The sequence below is a fragment of the Diorhabda sublineata genome, chromosome 1 (genome assembly GCF_026230105.1).
Source record: "Diorhabda sublineata isolate icDioSubl1.1 chromosome 1, icDioSubl1.1, whole genome shotgun sequence".
Classification (NCBI taxonomy): Eukaryota; Metazoa; Arthropoda; class Insecta; order Coleoptera; family Chrysomelidae; genus Diorhabda; species Diorhabda sublineata.
Window position 1 is genome coordinate 13,338,759 of NC_079474.1, and position 6,185 is coordinate 13,344,943.

Below are 6,185 nucleotides of genomic sequence, written 5' to 3' on the forward strand. Positions count from 1 at the left end.
AACAACAGCTCCTCTTGTTCATTCCTCTATATCTTCTTGGTGTCTTCATTGGACCAGCAGTTTTGTTGGTGAAGTTTATCCCTCAGCTTCTTCAGCTGACTGCTACTCTCCAAATCTTCTAAACAACCGCTCCTCTTGTTCATTCCTCTATATCTTCTTGGTGTCTTCATTGGTCCAGCAGTTTTGTCGGTGAAGCTTATCCCTCAGCTTCTTCAGCTGACTACTACTCTCCAAATCTTCTAAACAACAGCTCCTCTTGTTCATTCCTCTATATCTTCTTGGTGTCTTCATTGGTCCAGCAGTTTTATCGGTGAAGCTTATCCCTCAGCTTCTTCAGCTGACTACTACTCTCCAAATCTTCTAAACAACAGCTCCTCTTGTTCATTCCTCTATATCTTCTTGGTGTCTTCATTGGACCAGCAGTTTTGTTGGTGAAGTTTATCCCTCAGCTTCTTCAGCTGACTACTACTCTCCAAATCTTCTAAACAACAGCTCCTCTTGTTCATTCCTCTATATCTTCTTGGTGTCTTCATTGGACAAGCAGTTTTGTTGGTGAAGGCTATCCCTCAGCTTCTTCAGCTGACTACTACTGTCAAAATCTTCTATGAAAAAACAGCTTCTCTTGGTATTTCCTCTTTCTCATAGACCCTCAGCTTTCTCATCTGAATGTTACTCCTCGAATCTTCTTCTGGCGATGTCTTCTGATATATCTGTTGGGCTCGGAGGTTTTTTGACGACTCTTAGTACTGTATCCTCACGCCTTAGATGCAGTTTCAGCTTGTAACGTCTTCAAATGATTCCTCCGAGTCATCTCCTCATTTCAATCATTAAGTGGGAAGTGGTGGTGTTTCAATGTAACTCTTTGGTGTGGGATCGCCTTGATGGTACAGGTTATTTCTTCTCCTGCTATCTCCACGTTGTCTTCTGTTTTTTAACACTATTGGAATTTTCTTTGTACGTCCGCTAAGTGCTGCTGGTTGCGATGGAAGTGTAGATGGAATAAATAAACACAACAAAGTTTTTTTTGATATAATTTTATTTATCGTGGATCTAACAAAACAATGAAATTTAAAAGCATTGTGAAACTCCGTATCCGTAATACTGATTGCCCGTAAAATTGTTATAACAATCTAAAAAATTAAATACTTTCTGTTTTGTCTCAATATATACGATACAATACTTACTTTTACAGTATATTTCGCCTTTGTGCTCGTAAACGTTTTTAACGTCCAACAATTTATGACAACAATAACATGAAAAACAGCTCGTATGAAATGGACCACTAGATATACATATTTTTTCTGCAGCATACACCTTAAACATCGATTGGTAATATGAAGATGCGTTCCAGTATAATCAAACAAAAATTACTCAAAGGAAACGTACTCCGAAGATATTTATCCATGTTTGAGGTTATGTTATGCCCAATAAAAGAAAAGTGGCGAAACATCTATTAGGATGAAATACCAGATTTGGAAAAGAGTGCTACGAGGGTTGCTACTTTGTTTGTCTAAGGTTTTATTGTTTTTCAAAATACTCTCCATTAAGATCAATACGAATGCGTTGGAACCATTTTTTCCATTCCGATTGAGATACTTCCAAATCATGTGATTTGAACGCAGCAGCCGCTTCTTCAGGTGTAGAAAATTGTTAACCTCGCAGTTTATTTTTGATCTAAGGTAATAAGAAGGAATCATTAGGTGCCAAACAAAGCCTGTACGGCGGATGATCCATCAATTCCATATTTTGACTGTTCAAAACGTTTGAAACCGATATGCGAGAGCCCGCATTGGTAGAGAATGATTAACCTTCTGTGATTGGTTTTCCTGATGTTTTCAAACACTTCTGGCAAAAAAAATGCTGGTGTACCATTCAGAATTCACCGTCATACGTTGATCTAATGGGACAGCGGCGATACGTCCAGGTATTTCCATTTATATCCATTTGGTTCGAAATGCTTCATGCGCAAACAATTTTTATTGGATTTGATTCGTCTTGAATGACCTATGCAGTCAATTTTTGTTCAGTTTCGAGTTCAAATGCGTAGATCCATAGATTTAACATATTCACATCGGTGTTGCCATATCTCAAAACTAGCAATCCTCGTGCAGGAAATTAGATGTAATGAATGTGACAAGAATTATGTTGGGCAGACCAAGACATCGATCATATTCCGGTTTAAAGAGCACTAGTTCATTTATAATCGTTTAAAGTCATAAATGAAATAAATATAAATGATATAAAATTTTTAAATAAAGTATCCGATAATAAATTGTTGAATGATTTTGAAAGCATTGAGATTGTTAAATGTAAAAACAGTTTTAATAAAGACAAAGGACTATTACTTACAGTCCATTCTATAGTTTATTAGTTGAGGAATTAATGTAAAATTTCGCGAGGAAGTTAACAGGTTTTAGTTTTCCTTGAGTCTCTGAAGACGATAATTTCGTTAACGAAACGAGCGTCAGACAGTGTAATTGCGAGGATTTTTCAAAAAAGATCCAAAATTCCATAAATTATTTAGAATTTTCGAGAAATTTCTATAATACCATCGAAACTTAACGAAAATTTGGACAAATATCTCTCATAATTTTTATTTTTTACACCCGTCCACTAAATTATATTATTACGTCATATAAACGCGGTTCACGTATAAAGTACAAAAATAATCTGAGAAAAAATGATTGAAAACTTACCTTTCGATTACATCTGATACATATAGATGTACATTCGTCCCTGATCCGACTAATTTTGCAATTGCAAGGATTCAGTTTACCGCAAACGCAGTTCTGCATCCCTTTATCAGATTTTTCGCGATTACTATTATCGTGAATGGGACAAGCACATATGGGACCGAGGGCGGTGCGATCATTAACGTCTTCCGAATGATCCGAATGATGATAACTGTCTACGTAATCCTGATTATGATAACGACATTTACAACATTTATTTGATTCCCTGTTTTTAGGACAATCGGTATAACAAATGTGTATTTTATTATCGGTGAAATCGGGATCGCTAGATGGTCTACGATGAATCGGGGTACGATTGAAATTTTTAGAGTATTCAGAACAACAACGGGGACAATGTTCAGGTGGACTTTTTCTTGGAGGAGACGTCGTCCTTGAAATGAAAATTGTTTAGCTCCTGAGATTTACCTACTAGGCTATTCTGTATGTTGCATATCCCTTAAAAAATATAAGCAAAAAAAACAATTCCACCGACTATATGCCACGATGAACATTGAAAGCAAGTCTTCGATTGAAATCAACCACGCACCCTCATAGTTGTATGGATAATATTAAATTACGAAGTTTTGAGTTTGTGGAAAGGAAAAAATCATGGGGCGATAGATCCGGTGAATAGAGTGGCTATAATTTAAAAATTTGACTGTAGAACGAACTTCTTCTCGTTATTTAACAATCAGATTTTGTATACTGTCGATTTAATACCAATACTTGATTATTATCGTTATCAAAACACCATTTTAATAAAATTCAGCCATAAATACACGATACTGATAACATTATACCTTCTCTTTGGTGAACATCCGCGTATATGACAACAAGTACACTCCTGTTTGGGAAATCGCGACGTGTCGTTCACGCAACAACAATAATTTTCTGCAGTTTGTTTGCAACAACATCTAGTAATGTAATCCTGATTGTTTTCAGGGCAATGTCCACGATATTTAGAAGAACGATGTTTTCTTGAAGGAGATACAGTGCGTATAGTAATGCAAGGACCCATTTCTGTACGTCTGGGAGACGTTTCAGGTCTATCTTCGGCATAAAGATGTTTGGGATTACTAAAATGAGAAATATTAAGTTTCTCTAAGCAGAATCATCGAATTACCAATATAAAAATTATTAACTTTCTCGTCATTTTTACCCAATTGATATCTATTTATGTTACCAGACCCATTTAGTGCTTTAAACTGAAAATATAGTCTTGTCTCATTAACGTAAGCCGTCTATAAAATAAAAATCATCCGACAGAACTTGAAACATAGAGGAATGAATTGTATACTTCAATTTTAATTAATTCTTTTTTAATTTGCTGATTCTTACTGTGTTTTTTTACATTTTTTGATATTTTAAAGTCTCTATTGTAGTTTTGTGATTTTTTAAAAAAAATTCTTATTTTTATTTATAATTAACAATATTTTTACAACAAAAACGCGTCATTTTTACCGAATTGATATCTATTTATATTACCAGACCCATTTAGTGCTTTAAACTGAAAATACAGTCTTGTCTCATTTACGTAAGCCGTCTATAAAATAAAAATCATCCGACAGAGTTTGAAACATAGAAAAATGTTTCCCATTTCGAGGTTATGGTTATGACATCACCTTGTATATAAATTGAATTGGATACTTCAATTTTAATTAATTTTTTTTTAATTTGCTGATTCTTACTGTGTTTTTTTACATTTTTTGATATTTTAAAGTCTCTATTGTAGTTTTGTGATTTTTTAAAAAAAATTCTTATTTTTATTTATAATTAACAATATTTTTACAACAAAAACGCGTCATTTTTACCGAATTGATATCTATTTATATTACCAGACCCATTTAGTGCTTTAAACTGAAAATACAGTCTTGTCTTATTTACGTAAACCGTCTATAAAATAAAAATCAGCCGACAGAGCTTGAAACATAGAAAAATGTTTCCCATTTCGAGGTTATGTTTATGACATCACCTCGTATATAAATTGAATTCTATACTTCAATTTTAATTAATTTTTTTTAATTTGCTGATTCTTACTGTGTTTTTTTACATTTTTTGATATTTTAAAATCTCTATTATAGTTTTGTGATTTTTTTAAAAAAATTCTTGTTTTTATTTATAATTAACAATATTTTTTACAACAAAATCGCGTCATTTTTACCCAATTGATATCTATTTATGTTACCAGACCCATTTAGTGCTTTAAACTGAAAATATAGTCTTGTCTCATTTACGTAAACCGTCTATAAAATAAAAATCAGCCGACAGAGCTTGAAACGTAGAGAAATGTTTCCCATTTCGAGGTTATGTTTATGACATCACCTCGTATATAAATTGAATTCTATACTTCAATTTTAATTAATTTTTTTTTAATTTGCTGATTCTTACTGTGTTTTTTTACATTTTTTGATATTTTAAAATCTCTATTATAGTTTTGTGATTTTTTTAAAAAAATTCTTGTTTTTATTTATAATTAACAATATTTTTTACAACAAAATCGCGTCATTTTTACCGAATTGATATCTATTTATGTTACCAGACCCATTTAGTGCTTTAAACTGAAAATATAGTCTTGTCTCATTTACGTAAACCGTCTATAAAATAAAAATCAGCCGACAGAGCTTGAAACGTAGAGAAATGTTTCCCATTTCGAGGTTATGTTTATGACATCACCTCGTATATAAATTGAATTCTATACTTCAATTTTAATTAATTTTTTTTTAATTTGCTGATTCTTACTGTGTTTTTTTACATTTTTTGATATTTTAAAATCTCTATTATAGTTTTGTGATTTTTTTAAAAAAATTCTTGTTTTTATTTATAATTAACAATATTTTTTACAACAAAATCGCGTCATTTTTACCGAATTGATATCTATTTATGTTACCAGACCCATTTAGTGCTTTAAACTGAAAATATAGTCTTGTCTCATTTACGTAAACCGTCTATAAAATAAAAATCAGCCGACAGAGCTTGAAACATAGAGAAATGTTTCCCATTTCGAGGTTATGTTTATGACATCACCTCGTATATAAATTGAATTCTATACTTCAATTTTAATTAATTCTTTTTTAATTTGCTGATTCTTGCTGTGTTGTGTTTACATTTTTTGAGTTTGTGATTTTCTTCAAAAATTCCAGTTTTTATTTATAATTAACAATAATTGTTGCAAAAAAATCGCGTCATTTCTACCGAATTGATATCTATTTATGATACCAGACCCATCTAGTGCTTTAAATTGAAAATCTAGTATCGCTTCAATCTTGTCTCATTTACGTAAACCGTCTATAAAATTAAAATCAATCGGTACAGTGTGAAACAAAGAGAGAAGTTTTGCATTTTGAGATTTTATTTATGAAGTCATATTTGCTTCAATTCAAACTTAAACAAAAATGGAATTTTCCAGTACTAACATTTTCCGTAATCGAAACTAATAAATTTATCCCAAATTAT